The sequence below is a fragment of the Protopterus annectens genome, chromosome 7.part0 (assembly GCF_019279795.1).
Source record: "Protopterus annectens isolate FY-2018-M chromosome 7.part0, PAN1.0, whole genome shotgun sequence".
NCBI classification, from domain to species: domain Eukaryota; kingdom Metazoa; phylum Chordata; order Ceratodontiformes; family Protopteridae; genus Protopterus; species Protopterus annectens.
Genome location: NC_056739.1, coordinates 1,510,416,077 through 1,510,432,332, shown reverse-complemented (window position 1 = coordinate 1,510,432,332; position 16,256 = coordinate 1,510,416,077).

Sequence of the window (16,256 nt, the reverse complement as noted above, 5' to 3'; positions counted from 1 at the left end):
CAAATGTCAGAATCTTTATAATAAGTCCACCTTTTTGTTTGCCTTTTCTTTATATAAAATCTGTTAAATATTGATCCCTTCCAACAGATATCAATGAACTTTAAAACTACATCAGCTTTCAACCCCAGCTTAAACCATCCTTGCAAGAGTGCAGTAAATGCAAATGCCTCAACACTGGCCATATCACATAAAATATTCTGGGCCAAGATCTCCACACTTGGCTACCTACATCTACTACCATGCAACTGTGTACTCTGGAAGCTTATATAAAGCCTCTTGCGATACTATCTGCTATCTACCTCCTGCTTCTTTGCATTTTTAATGCATCTACTCACTACCCTTAACTTCTACATCTTTACTGATAACACACATTCTTTACATAATACTTTATCTTCATTGTTATATAATAATAATAATAATAATAATAATAATAATAATAATAATGTTTGTCTTTTGGCTTTTCCCGGTTAGGAGCCACCACAGTGGAACTCCGGTCCGCTAATGATTGACAGTTGTTTTTTTTTTTTATGGTGTCGAGTTGCCGGCCTGATGCCCAACCTTCAACGAAGGCACGCCCATTCAATGCATGTCTTTCGAATGCCCACTCAACTGCAGGGAGGACATACAGACTCCACAAAGAAGGCACTCCCAACCCAAGCCGAGAATCGATAATAATAATAATAATAATAATAATAATAATAATAATTTGCAATTGTCTCTTCAAAATGAGGGCTGTATAATTGCTTTCATTCTAAATATTATTCTTACTGAATGTACCTGTTGCTAGTATATAATGGCAACATGGGCTAAACTTAAAATTGATCAGCATTGATCACTGTTCTTCACCATTAAACAAATGTGAAATAAAATAAACAAAATAAAATGAAATAAAATATTTGCTAGCTGAGCAGAGGTTATTTCATCGTATGATTGGTGCACCACATATCATCCACAGCCAATTATATCATCTGTATATCTGTTATCTGAAAGTATAGCAGCAAGTCCACTTTCAGTGGGGGTGCTTACTAGACCAGCATTTGCTTAAATTTATCAGAGCACCACTTTTATTTTTAATACATTTGCTGTTTGTGTGTACCGATGTCATCAAGTTCCATCTGCATTCATTGCACCACATTGATAGTACTCTACTGCTCTCATTTGTACTTAGACCATGAATCATCATTTTTGTACTAAAGAGCAAAGCACAGTTGTTGCAACCTACGTACAAGGTATACGAATTTCTTCTCACTCTTGACACATGCTTGTTTTCTGCCACAGTGCTGTGTATAATGCCTATGTATGTACAAATTCCTCGTAATTTAGAATTATACTTCTGTTGTGAAATTCTTATAAGAAAGTATTGTAGGTCTTGAACTCTGCTGTATGGATTCTTCAAATCAAAGAAAAAAAAAGATAAAGAAAAATTAAAAAAAAAAAGATAGAAAAAAAGGGGGAAAAGAGGTGCAGTGAGATAATGATAGAAAGAAGAAAGTGAAATTGAAAGTAAAAAAGAAATAAAAAAAAATGTTTTTTAAGGCAAAGGACCACCACTACCAACACATGATGTCACTTACATAGGGTGTTTCTTGAGATATATTGGCAAACAACAGGGGGAAATGATGATTTTTTTATCAGCCAGTTCTTATATGCATGAGTATGAAAGTGTTAGGAGGCTACAGAGATGAATATTAAAATGATTACCTTGCCAGCATGTTCAGCAATTCCATCCTTGAAACAGTGGAGGTGGGATACTTCTTTATAGCTGAAGCTGTGGAGCTCCACACAGACTCACTGTCATCATACATGTCATCTTGTTCCTGCTAATATATGTTAGTCCAATACCAGAAGCCATCCACAGGAGAATATATGGAAAAGAAATCTTAATCCCAACTGCTTCATTGTTTTCCAACTGAGTAATCACCACATGGAAAAGGGCCGTAGTCGACTACCTATGGTTGAAAGAAATAACATGCATTTATGTCTGACGTTGTTAAAATTGTTTCCATTCTGTATGTATTTGTTATAAAATTGTGTCTTGTGCTGCATTAAAATGGAATTGTGACAATGCAATGATATCCCCACTAACAATGCAGATATAGTACTACCACTATCTTCATTATATGTCAGAAAGAGGAGTTACCCTAACAAGTCCTCCATTTAATTACATTTTAAAATTCTGTCTGCCCTCCATTCCTCCTTCCTTTTGGCATTTCTCCCCATGCCCTATACCTTCTTGAATACCTCAGTGGATACCTTATTTACTATCTATTCAAATAGCTCATAACCCTCTCTCTGAAAAAATCAATTTACAGACCTGCTGTCTCCACCCCTTACATCCCAGAGCTGTAACAATGAAATTTAACATCATAGTAGCAACACCCATTTGGACTCCTTATCAAAACTTTAAAAAAAAGTTTGCTTACAAGATGCCATTAGGAAATCATGAACATGATCATTTCTTAGACTATTGTAAACAAGCTAAAATACATCTGTTTTTAGGTAGTTATATAAGTTTTATAGTGTAAGCTGTCTAATAAATGATTGTGATCAGAATCGTTTAGTGACAGCTTGTAAGATGTCAACTTTGTTTTTTTATATTTGATCACACCTTACAAGTCAGTATGCATTTCAAAAGCACCCCCCCCAATTCCTATGGTACTGCTACATCCTTTCCATTCAGACTGTCCACTTTGTCACTATATCTCTTCAGCATGATCGTATGGACTTAATCATGTGCCTTCTGCCCTTTCTGGATTCACACAATATGTGCCTCAGTTTTTACAATATCTTTTCGTACCCTATCACCTCTATCCCATAAATATACTTCTAGTGGCTTTCTTCTGGACTCATTCCCGCAGCCTGATATCCCTCTATTTGTATGGCCTTCAAAACTGAACATAATACAGATGGTGTGGCCTGACCAGAACCAGGTAGATCAGGATTATTATTCTATTGCTTCTAATATATCCCACCATGGATACATACATCATTCTGTTTTCTGTGGCCAAAACCACTTTACCATCTTCTGTATGATCCAGTCCTGATAAGATAAGCAACCCCAGGCCCTTTTCTTGCTGTCTCGAACAGTTCCACACAGACAGACAGACAGACTCTTCACATAAGGGTTTATTTATTTTATTTGACATTTGTTAAATGAGTAAGCATGCTAGTCTGTGTACTCTTTTCAGGTATGACCCATGTTCAGTGGGCAAAAAGTACAGTTCACAATGGTATTAGACAAGCAAGTACAACAATTAATACATATATGCAAATGTTAAAACATCTTTATATACATAACATCTGTAATATACAACAAGCTATTTGTTCAAAATTGACAGTGACAGGGTTTGCTGTGGCAGCAGGCCAGTAATTTGCATTTGCTTATAGTGAACATTAAAGGCAATCTTTCTGACTATTTGATCAGACATTTCAAGTCCTTCTTCTATATATCTGCACTGATGATCCATTATTTATTGGACTTTACAAATCCTTCCATATACTTCACAGCCATACTCCACTATTTATTTGTGCCATCCATGAACAGGATAATCCTGTTATCTTTTGCAACAGAAATGTCTAAAATAAACACAATAAAAAGTGCAGGATCCAGGAATGATAATGCATTACTTCACTATTCACTTCCTTTCCTGTTGACAGCAAACCCCTCTCCACAACCATCTATCCCATCATCTATGTCCTGCCCTCTTTATTATGATATATTCCAATTATTTAGTCTCTTTCCAAGCCCAACACTGGTGTTTTACAAGCACCCATTTGTGCAAGACAGAATTCAAGGTCATGCTGAAGTCAAGGTAGATCATTCATTATCTTATAACCCAGTCTCAAAACTGATTCATGTATGACTGCCTACTCTATCTGGCTGTCAACTCATGCTGTTTTTCCCCCATAGATATTTCAGTCATCTGGGCAAACAACTAACCATTAAAACAGGATTTTTAACTATCATGGACATCACTGTTAGGCTAACCAGTCTCTAGTTTCTCTAATATTTCCTTGCTACAATGCTTGTACAACTCTACCACTCTTACTATTCTCTAGTCCATGGTCACTTTTGCCCTGGATAGTTAAATGCTATTAATATTAGTCAGACCAGTTCACTGGCCAGATTTCTGAGGCACATTGAAACAGCCTGCACTGCACCTGTGCATAATCCTACTGTTAGTATAGCTAGTTCCTTCCATACCTCCTACATTTATGAATTGGTGTTTGACCTCTGTTCTCATCAATACCCATTCATTGTGAAGAAAAAGACAGAGTATGCAATCAGTACCTCAACTTGACTGTTATCTGTGATGACTCCCCCACTCACTTTAATCAGATGGTCAAGTCTGTCCTTCCTTTCCTTAATTTTGTGAATGTATAATAACATCATTTAATATTGAAAACTCATAAAAGAGAATCACAAATGCTAGAAAAAAAAAGAGAATTACAAAAACACTGAAATACTCATAAGACTGTGTGATGATGTGAGGTATTGCCAGCTATGCCAGGAGAAGTAGGACAGTGGATGTGTAACATATGCCAGCACAGCTAGCTGGCATTTTGTAAAGAATTATATGTCATTTGTATATAAAGAAACAATTTGTATAGATGCTTGTGTTAAGAATGCATCAACAGTGTGTCCTGCTTGACATAAAAGAAATATACATTTATATCAGACTGTAATATAACTATTGAACTTAATATTGTAACAGGATACTGGAAAAGAAGATGTTAATCTCAGCCCAGTTAACTTTGAAACATAGTAAGAAATTAAATTACTTATTTTAGGTGATAAATATTGTATTTTACAGTTTTGATTGCAGCCAGAGACTAAATGTTTGTGTCACAGAATGGTTTATTAGCTCCTGTAGGAAGATGGAAGTGTTTTATGGATTTATAGCTTCCAGGTGATGTAACACATCTCAGCAAAGCTCTACCTGTGTGTATGTGCTAAATTCTGGTTCAGTTTCTAACAATGGAGTAGCATGGGAACCAGTAGTCAGGTGGTCAGATGTATGATATCATTCTGTAGTCTAGGACAAAAATTATGTTTTAAGACCATATGAGAGAGAAGTCTCAGAGCACTCAAACCTGACAAGGAAGAACCCCTCACCTAATTTATCTTGTCTTGCTCTAGTACGTAATCAGAGATTAAGTAATTCTTTAGATCAGTTGGCAAAATATAGTGAGATAAGTTTTGTACTATTGTTTCTGTATCTGTGTAAATCTATTCATCTGTGTTATTTAATACTTCTTGTGATGCAATTCTGGTGTTTATTGTAAATAAATATTTAGTATTTTCATGTTTTTTAATATTTATTATTAAATATATTTACATTTTTCATTGTGGCTGGTCCTTTAGAGAGTATTTTAAAATTTTAGAGTACTTATATCTATTTGGTGACTCTGTTGCCACTCCTGAAAGCCTTACTGCATTGGTCAAATACTATCATTTGTATTAATATTAATTTCACTCAGTATAATTGGGTACCCTTGTAATACCATTAGAATAGCTGGCTTTGGAATGTATGGTGGCTGTGTAACTACCTTATGTGTGTGTGTGTGTGTGTGTGTGTGTGTGTGTGTGTGTGTGTGTGTGTGTGTGTGTGTGTGTGTGTGTGTGTGTGTGTGTGTGTGTATGTGTAAATCAAATATCCAAGAGTGTGTGTACCAGCTCACCTACTTGGAACAGTGACATGAAGCACTGGTTTCACAGAGAGAGTGTTGGAGGACTTGGCTTGGACATTTGGCAGAAGACTCAACTCTACAACTGTGCCAGTGGGGAGTCTTACTGGGGTCCTAAAGAGAGAAATCCAGATCCCAGGCTGATTGTGTTGCCTGTGTGCTCTTAAGTGAAATTGTACTTGATGCAGAGAGCTACATCTGGAAATACTGTGTGTATCTATTTTTGTTCCCAGTCAACATCTTTTTCCAGTGTCAATGGTAAGGATTTGCCCTCCTTGATTAGTGACCCAGAGAAGGGACATCACATATTGGTGAGCAGTGGTGTGGAAATTAATTGAACTTCTGTAACCTGTATGCAGTTGTTACTGAAGGTGTGTGCATTCTCAAACAGCCACAAGGTAAAAATACAGTTTCATTTTCACAACAGTTTTTATTTATTTATTTATTTTTGTTGTTAGTTTAGCTTAGTCAGAGAAAGCAGGCAAAGATTTCAACAGAGGATTATGGCAGGCAAACAAAGAACTAGTTGGCCAAGGTGTGTGAAGTCAAAGGACTAGTCCATGCCATCCTGACTAAATGGGAAATGATTTCAGCCTTAGTTGCAGCTCAGACCAGCAACTAGGAGGATAACCTAGTCTAGTGATGGAAATTTGCAGACCTCAGAAACAGGACAGATCACCTTTTCCTCAGAGGACTTAAAAATCCATCTGCAGTTAAAGATACTTGAACTGGAGGCCAGATGTTTGGAATTAGAATCAGCAGAGACACTGCAGCATTTGGAGGCTGAAGAAAATGAGAAACAGATGGAATTAATATCAGGAGAGAAACAGATGGAATTAATATCAGGAGAGAGACTGTGGCATTTGGAGGCTGAAGAAAAAGAGAAGTAGCATCGACCTGAGAATGAGATGCTGAGTCTTTTCCAGGGTCATGGAGGTAATGGGAAGGGAATAACCAAACCCCAGAAGCAGTAAAGGTCAGCAACTTTCTTCAAAAATTTACAGAGGGTGATAATTCTGATAGTTTTATTCAGATATTTGAAAGAGTATGTAAACAGTATATGTTGTCCAAGGGCTCTGGGTATGGATCCTGACCCTCTTACTTCATAGTAAAGCTGTAACTGCTGCTTCTAAATTGTCTGATATTGATTGTTTAAATTATGATAAAGTCAAACCTTGTTTACTAGAATGCTTTACGTTAACACCCCAAACATACAGAAAAAAAGTTTTGTGAGCATAGATGCAAGACAGATGAAAGTATGTGTGATCATATTTCTGAGTATTTTCATAGGGCGATGAGTACATATTAGGTCACCACATTTGAAGGGCTGGAAGAGCTGGCAGACCTTTTGGTGAGGGAACAAGCTGTTACCACTTTGGATGAGGACATGAGAATCTGGTTGGTAGACAATGAGTGTAACTCTGCAGATGAGCTGGGAAAAAAGGGCATCTCTATTTATCAAGCAGGGCATCACTGCACAGGAAGGGAATACCCAGTGCTGCACATGTATATAAGGGAATCCACGGTGGGCAGCCTAACACACCCCAACAGTGTCCACCAGTAACAGGGAAGCCACTAGTTCAGGTACATGGCCAGGATCAAGGGTTAAATGTTTTAAATGTAACCAGTGGGGCCATGTATCATATAGATGTCCATGGAAGCAAGGTGGGTAACAAAAGGTGGGGGAGCCAGCAAGTGGAGATAACAGTATGCCAGTGGTAAGTTGTTTGGAGACAACAGGGGTACCAAACTATCACTTTACTTTATATCTGATCTTAGTGATAGAAAACAGGCAACTGCTAAGAGAGACACAGCCACTGACCTAGCCATTGTGAAGCCATCATTGGTTAAAGAGCAACAGTACTTGCTTAGGCAGCCCACTCCAGTCAGAGCTTTAGGAGGGACCCCATTCCAAATCTTTGGATATGGTTCACCTTGACATGTGGGAGTGGAAAAGGAAGCAAGCAAGTAGGTGTGTTTGAGGTTGTCCTTGCAGGTGTCTTGATAGGGAATGATTTTGATAATGCAGTACCTTGTGTGCATTCAGTTACATGCAATAAGGCCTGGAGACAAGCATGTAGGTCTGGTAGTCTGGTGGAGACCCAGACAGACCCCACATCTGAATTCAAGGTTGGTGAGATGGATGTTTCAGGGAGAGAGCTACCCTGCAGCAGTGAACCTGAAGGTGAGCTACAGCTGCTGGTAGGTACTGATGTTTCCTTGGACAGACTGACTACAAGGGCAGAGGTGAGTGGTAGTACCCAGGCTGACAGTGAGGCATCACTGTCAGAGAATACCAGACTTCCTGTGGAAGTGATCTGGGAAGAGTTGCAAAAATAGAGAAGACAAGCTCAGCTCTCGCACCTTACACTAAGAGGCTTGAGGGAGGTAGCTAGGGAGCCACCTGATTCTCAAGGAAGAGGGAAGTGTGTATACTGGAATGAAGAGTTATTCTACAGAGAGTGGACACCTGAGGGAAGGCTAAAGGGTGAGGTAATACAGCAGTTGGTATTGCCTAGAGCCTACCAACTGGCACTTTTATCCATAGCCAATGACATTCTTTTTGCAGGTCATATGGGCATAAAGCATACCAAGAGATGTAGTATGCAGAACTTTTATTACCCTTGGATTGCAAGGGATGTAACAGGTTATTGCAGGACCTGTGAGCAGTACCAAAAAGTAGGCAAGGCAGGAGACAAGGTCAAGGTTCCTTTTATGGCTTTGCCTGTGAATGAGGAGGCATTTCATAGGGTAGCAATGGATATTGTGGGGCTTCTGAGTACCCCAAACTCCACAGGGAAGAAGTATATCCTGGTAGCAGTAGATTATGCAACTAGATACCCTGAGGGGGTGGCTCTGTCCTCCATCAAGGCAGAGAAGGTAGCAAATGCTTTGTTAGAGAGTTTCAGCAGGGTAGGTTTCCTGATTGAAATACTGACTGACAGAGGTGCCAATTTCATGTCAGACCTGTTGACTTGTCTATGGATGTGGTGTGGGGTGAAGCACCTAAAGACTACCCCCTACAATTCTGAGACTAATGGTCTTGTGGACAGTTTAATTTCTACACTAAAGACCATGCTATGGGCATTGGCAGACCAGTTTATGAGAGAACGGGACAAATATTTGGCACATCTGCTGTTTGCATACAGAGAGGTACCCCGAAATCCACAGGTTTTTCACCCTTTGAGTTGCTGCATGAGCATAGGGTGATGGGAACTTTAGATCTGATTTATGATCAGTTGGAGGGTGAGTGTGAATCCCACAAGGAGTCTGCTGTGGCATATGTCCTAAACCTCAAGACAAGACTTAAGGAGTTTATGGGCTTAGCCCAGGAGAACCTGGCAGGAGCCCAACAACAGAAAAAGCTCTGGTATGACAGGAATGCTTGATCCAGAGAGTATGCCATGGGACAGCAGGTTATGGTTCTCATTCCGGTCAGACAGAATAAGTTATAAAGTAGCTTGGGAGGGACCACTCAAAGTGGTAAAGAAGGTCAATGATGTTAACTACATGGTAGAACTGCTAGGCAGGAGGCAAGGTCAAAAATTGTACCATGTTAACATGTTGAAGGCTTACAATGATAGGGAGGCCCTGGTGCTGTGTATTTGCAGTGGATGGCAGGAGGAGTCTGAGGGGGATCTATGGCTATATCTATCCATCCAGCAAAATGCAAATTACTAAGGTGCAGTCTACGGTTGCAGGTACATGACATGACAGTGCAGCACTGCAGCGGGGTCAGCAATGCCACTGCAGATGTGTTCTCATGACAGGGCATGGGTTAATGTTTTCCCAGACAGGCCCATTCCTCTCTAGCAAATTAAGAGTCACTTGAAAAACTACTACAAAACAAACTGTAGAACTACTATAAAAACAAATAGGCAAGGCTAGAAGGTACAAAAAAAAGAATTTAATGTAACAGTAAGCACTTTCGTGGGGACACATACACCCACTTCTTCAGACTATTCAACAAAACTAATACACCACATTTAAATAGCTAACAAAATAAGCACATGAAGGTCAGATGTTTAAAAAGGTCCAATTTGACTTAGAAAACAAACATATAATTAAAATACAGGTTATAAAATGTTCAAATACAGATATAGTATAAAATCTGGAATAACCAAGAAACTGTATGTCCCTAAACTCCATAAGTTTATACAAAATACACATTCTCAAGGCAAAAATAACATTCTAAAAATAAAAATACTATCTCATCAAATTTCTTAGTTTTAGAATGCAAGCTATTGAGCATGTATCACTTAACCCTGTTTATTTAAAGGCATCTAGTCTGAGCTGCCAATATAATTCTCGCTGCTCTAGGCTCTGGTCATAAAGAAAATGGTCCTCCTCTAATATGAGAACAGATCTGGTCAATAATCCTAAAAGAGAATGAGTGGCCGGGGTTATTAAGTATATGCTTAGCTAAGGCATTCTTAGGTTACTTGTTCCTAATAGCATACTGATGTTCATATATGCGTTCCTTAAGTTTCCTATCCATCTTACCTATATAGAAACCTAAGCAGGAATTACACTTAGCTAAGTACATGCACCCCTTAGAATTGCAGTTATACCTCCCCTTGCAAACAATATTTGTATTATTAACTTGGCATAACGAACCAGTCTCTATGAATCTGCAAAAATTGCAGGCTTCATACTTAAACATACCCTTAGTCTTCGGAGTTTGTAACATGTTGTTACCTAAGAGGTACTTCAAGTCGCTGCCCCTCCTAAATACAATATTGGGAGTGAGGGGAAATATTTTCCGCACATTCTCATCCGCGATAATAAAATTCCAATTTCTCTCTAAAATGTTCCTAATATAATACGCATCACTACTAAAAGTGGTGATGAATGAGAGAGAAAAGTCAGGGCTATGGTTTACTTGGTCAGTCCTATCCTCCATGGACACATCCAATGAGGGGCTACTACTATAATTTTTCATATATAAGCCCTCATCTGTTTCAGAGCCATTCAAAATAGCTCTAACATGTCCAGCACTCCTTTTAGAGGTAACCTCATGAATCAATGTATCTAGAACCTTCCTGAAGACACTGGAGGGTATAAATGTATCTCCAAACACCATCATATTGGGTGACTTCAACTACCCGAATATAGACTGGGAACATTACTCAAGCCCTAACTTTCGGTTCCTGGAGTTCATAAATTCAAATGCCATGGAACAGCTAGTCACTGTTCCCATGAGAGAAGAAAATATACTAGATCTCATTATCACAAACATGGGGACAAAATGCTCCACACCGGAAGTATATCCCTCATTGGTGAGATCTGATCATAAACTAATCTCACTGGAAATCCACATCCGACCACAGTGAAGAACTTCTAAAGCAAACTTCACACTACTCAAGACTGGTGTGGTATCCTTCAAGGTCCCTGAGCCAGTGGAAACCACAACACAAATGCCTTCTATGAACACCTCCAGGACTGCATGGATCAGGCAATCCCAAATAAAACCAAGACTCTTTGCAAACATCCAGTCTGGTGGACCCCAGCCATTAACAAACTTTACAATAAGAGGAGAAAGCTATTACATGATAGAACAAAATCCAATCATTATTAGTAAAAGATACGAGCACTCATAAAATCAACTAAGGCCAATTTTGAGAGAAAAATTGCCATGGATTCAAAGGACAATCATAAGGCCTTTTTCAGCTATGTTAGGAACCTGGGTGGAAACTCCCAGATATGCTCAGAATTAGTCCAAAATGATACAAAAATCACTGAACCCACAGACATTGCCAACATACTGGCAGACAGGTTCAGTGCAAAAAGGAGAGATAACTATCCCAGCGGAGTGTAGCCTCCCAGACATCTCAAACACAGCATCAATGGGACAGCTGTGTGCTACAGAGCTAAATGAGGAATTAAACCCGCACATAAGGCAGCTGTTTAATTTCAGCCTTACCACAGGATGGCAACTGTGGTCCCACTAACAAGTCTAGTCTGCAAAGCTATGGAGAGGATCATAATGGAGCTCATAAACAAAGATATAGGGACTTGCAGACATTGGACCCGACCCAGTTTTTTCACAAGGGCAGATCATGCCTTTAAACAGTCACCAAGGCCATTGATGAGGAAAGGCAGTCCATACAGCCTACCTTGACCTTGCAAGCTTTTCGACACAATACCCCACAAATGTAAACCCATATGTCACAAGATGGGTTGCAAACTGGCTTAAGGACAGAACCCACAGGGTTAGAGTTGCTGGCGCTATGTCAGACAAGTGGTGTCCCACAGGTGACAAAGTTTGCAGACGACTGCAAACTGGGCACCATAGTGGAAAGTGCATCGGACACGGATATCCTTCAGAAGGGACAAACAGATAGCTGGTGCCAGAGCCATGGCGGTGACAATCCACTAAGCACAGAAGAGGTTATCAGGGACCTGGGGACCCAGGTTGACAGTGGCCTTTCTTTTGACACTCACATTGCTAAAGTGGTTAGAAAGACCTTTCATATTGCCCACCTGATCATGAAGGGATTCACATCCAGATCTAGTGAGGTATGTATCTCACCAATCATCTCTGTGTCACTGCTGGATGAAGGCACAACAAACTAATGGGTACAGTATTTTTCATATATAGTGGCGAAGCCACAAAACTATAAATGCCTTAGGGCAGATATCCTAGTATAAACCTATGAACCTCTGAACCTATGAAAATAATCTGGGTAACCTCGGTTCATAAATAGGGTATGTAAAAATTACATTCATCCTTAAAATCCACCAAGTTCAAAACTATTCTGGCTTCCCTGACTAGCTGGCCTTTCACCATGGATTTTTTCTGATGCATAGGGTGTGAGCTGGTAAAGTGGAGGAAAGAATTTGAGTACGTGTCCTTCCTCTGAATGGTGGCCAGATACTTTTGTCTGACCCTGTCCTTCTGTAAGTATACATCCAGGTATGCAATTTTCTCTATATAAAAGTTACTGGTAAATCTTAGAAAATCAGTTGTAGTATTAATGTATACCAGAAATTCATTAAATATGTCAGCTCCTCCCTCAAAAATTAGGAATATATCATCCAGATATCAGGTATAATAAACTAAATAGTTTGAATATAGCCTATGTTCCAGAACAAATTTCATTTCTCATAAAACACATTACCAAATTTGTGAAGCTAGCCCCAGGCGGTGACCCCATGGCTACCCCTTTCCTTTGAATATAAAAGGAATCATTGAACATGAAAAAGTTATTCTTAAGAATAATGTCCAAAATTCTTGGACCAGTCGGAGCTCATCATGGTCGATCCCATTAACAAGTAAAACCTCAGTTACCCACTCAATAACAAGTTCCTGTGGTATTACGGTATAAAGGTCTTTTACATCTATTGTGGCAAAGTTATGACTCATTATACCTCAGGCCATTAATATTTTCCAAAATGGTCCTGGAATCCTTACAAATTTGGGTCTCAGTACTAACATACTTTTTCAGAATGTGGTCCACATATTTAGCCATGGGGTACATTAACTATAGGCGGAAAAGGGGGATTGCTAAGGTCTTTATGAATTTTTGGGATGCCAAAAATGACTGGGATGCAGGGGGCTAATATTGTTAGATAATTCAAAATATCAATGGAAATTCTTGTTTCTATGAACCGGTCATTTAAATACGTCCTAATATACATATACGCTGTATTGATCTCATTAATGGAAGCTGCATCATAATTGTCAGTATCCAACATTTCTTGCATGCATGACTTTCAATGCATTTCATTCATTATGACCAGGCCCCCACCTTTATCAGGTTTAATCACTTTAACCCCACTATTCTTCAGTTCATAAATCAATTCCCAGTCATTCCTAGTTAAGTTATTAACTCTAGCGTTATCACTTAACAGATGCATATTCCTGATGTCATGCTCACATAATTGTTCAAATACTGTTAATGTAGGTAAAGTATTTGGGTTAAAAGTACTGGCAATTCTAAAACAATCAGAGTTAGAGTTAGAATCACCTCCCTGTATAGCATCTGACATAAAAAATAACTTCAAATTTAGCTTCCTTATAAACAATTTTAAGTCTATAAGTGTCCATGAAATATCAGCAGGTTTACTGGGCACAAAAGTGTGTTCTTTGGCCAAAACTTCCACTAATAAACAGTTAACATTAAAGTCTGAATAACTATAAACATTAAAATCGCCCATTGAGTTAGTAACAAACCTAAGACAATAGTTATGTGTTTTCTTAGTCACATTATTGTTAGTTTATAGAAATAGGATCGAAATTGCTCACCCTGTAGTCATTAACATTATAAGTCTGAAAAAGTTGCTCAGATGCTATCTCCGGTTCTGCTGCCGATTCCAATTGTCCTTCCTCCTGTTGTTCGTGGGCCTGTTATGATTCTGCTGGCCTCTGTTGTACCCCTGCCAAAAATTTTGTCCCTGCTGGTTCTTTTGTGCATTATTGTTAGAAACTGAGCTATTTCCCACATTAAGGTTTACATTATTCACATTAACGTTAGTATTATTCACATTCCTGCTGTTTAACCTCTCACTACATCAAGGAGGTAACTCAGCTTGTTCTCCTGCAGGTTCCTGAGCTGCAAAAGCAGTTGTTCATCTGTTACCATTGATGTATCCTTGGTTGGAACCAGCTGCTGCTTCTTCTTGGTTGAAGCTAAGTGGTTGCTGAGAGATGGGGGGGTTTGGATATTCAGTCTTATTGGCATATCCCAATTCATCTCTCCTTAGTTTTTTTATATTAATTCTTTTTGCTTTGGCAATGCAGGCATCAATACTGAAAGAAATTCTATTATAATAAAATTTATATCTGTTATAATCAGAGTCGGCCATTACCAGAGAATTCAGGGCATCAATTTTTTTTTCTCAACCCCTCTATTTGTATAGAATAATGCTCAGTGAAGCAGTTCAGAAGCTCAATGCCCTGTTTGTTAAACAAGTTTATTAAATCCTTATGGAATGCAATGCCTGCTACTAAACATGTAGGATATCACCAGCTTCTTAAAACTTTAGGCACTATGCCCCGTTTAATACATTCCTGGAAATATAGTACCTCTAGCTGTAACCTCTCCAGTTTCATGGATTTAGCATCCAACAGATTTAAGTTATCAGAAATACTGGATACTACAAGTGTTTCACTTGAATTTAGTTCCTGTGTGGTATTAAAACTCAAAGGTAGTTTTAGCCAGTTATTAATATTTAAATCATTCAAAAAAATGTCTCTATAAGATGACCGTTCATGCACTGTATTACCACCATAGTCATCACCTGGTGCCGTTGGTCTTCCAGGGTTCATGTTGGAATTCTCCTCTCCGTGGACTAGACTCAAATTATTCATCGTTGATGGAGGGGGTCTGGTAGGTGCATTTGCAGTGGGAGAATGATGCAGACCTCCCACACCTGTAGAAGATGTTGTAATGTTCTTCCCAATAGTGGTTGCTAAATCATCCACCTTTTTGGCAAAATTGTCAAGCAAACAAGTCTGTCTCATAATTTGCTGGCTAGTATCCATACAAGCTAAATCATTAGGAAATAATGAAGGAGTACCAAAAGCTAAGCCAGTCGCCACAACAAAAAAAAAAAACTGCTACTGCAAAACAAACTGTAGAACTACTATAAAAACAAAAAATAGCCAAGGCTAGAAGGTACAAAAAAAGAATTTAATGTAACCGTAATGCTTTCATGGGGACACATACACCCACTTCTTCAGACTGTTCAACAAAACTAATACACCACATTTAAATAGCTAACAAAATAAGCACATGAAGGTCAGATGTTTAAAAAGGTCCAATGTGACTTAGAAAACAATCAAACAACATATAATTAAAATACAGCTTATAAAATGTTCAAATACAGATATAGTATGAAATCTGGAATAACCAATAAACTATATGTTCCTAAACTACATACGTTTATACAAAATACAAATTCTCAAGGCAAAAATAACATTCTAAAAATAAAAATACTATCTCATCAAATTTCTTAGTTTTAGAATGCAACTACTGAGCATGTATCATTTAACCTTGGCTATTTGAAGGCATCTAGTCTGAGCTGCCAATATAATTCTTGCTGCTCTAGCCATAAAGAAAATGGTCCTCCTCTAATATGAGATCAGATCTGGTCAATAATCCTAAAAGAGAATGAGTGGCCAGGGTTATTAAGTATATACTTAGCTAAGGCATTCTCAACATTCCTGTTCCTAATAGCATATTGATGTTCATATATGCATTCCTTAAGTTTCCTATCTGCCTTGCCTATATTGAAACCTGAGCAGGAATTACACTTAGCTAAGTACATACACCCCTTAAAATTGCAGTTTTACCTCCCCTTGCAAACAATATCTGTATTATTAACTTGGCATAATGAACCAGTCTCTATGAATCTGCAAAAATTGCAGGCTTCACACTTAAACATACCGTTAGTCTTCGGAGTTTGCAACATGTTGTTACCTAAGAGGTACTTCAAGTTGCTGTCCCTCCTAAATACAATATTGGGTGTGAGGGGCAATCTTTTCTGCACATTCTCATCCGCAATAATACAATTCCAATTTCTCTTCAAAATGTTCCTAATATAATATGCATCACTACTAAAAG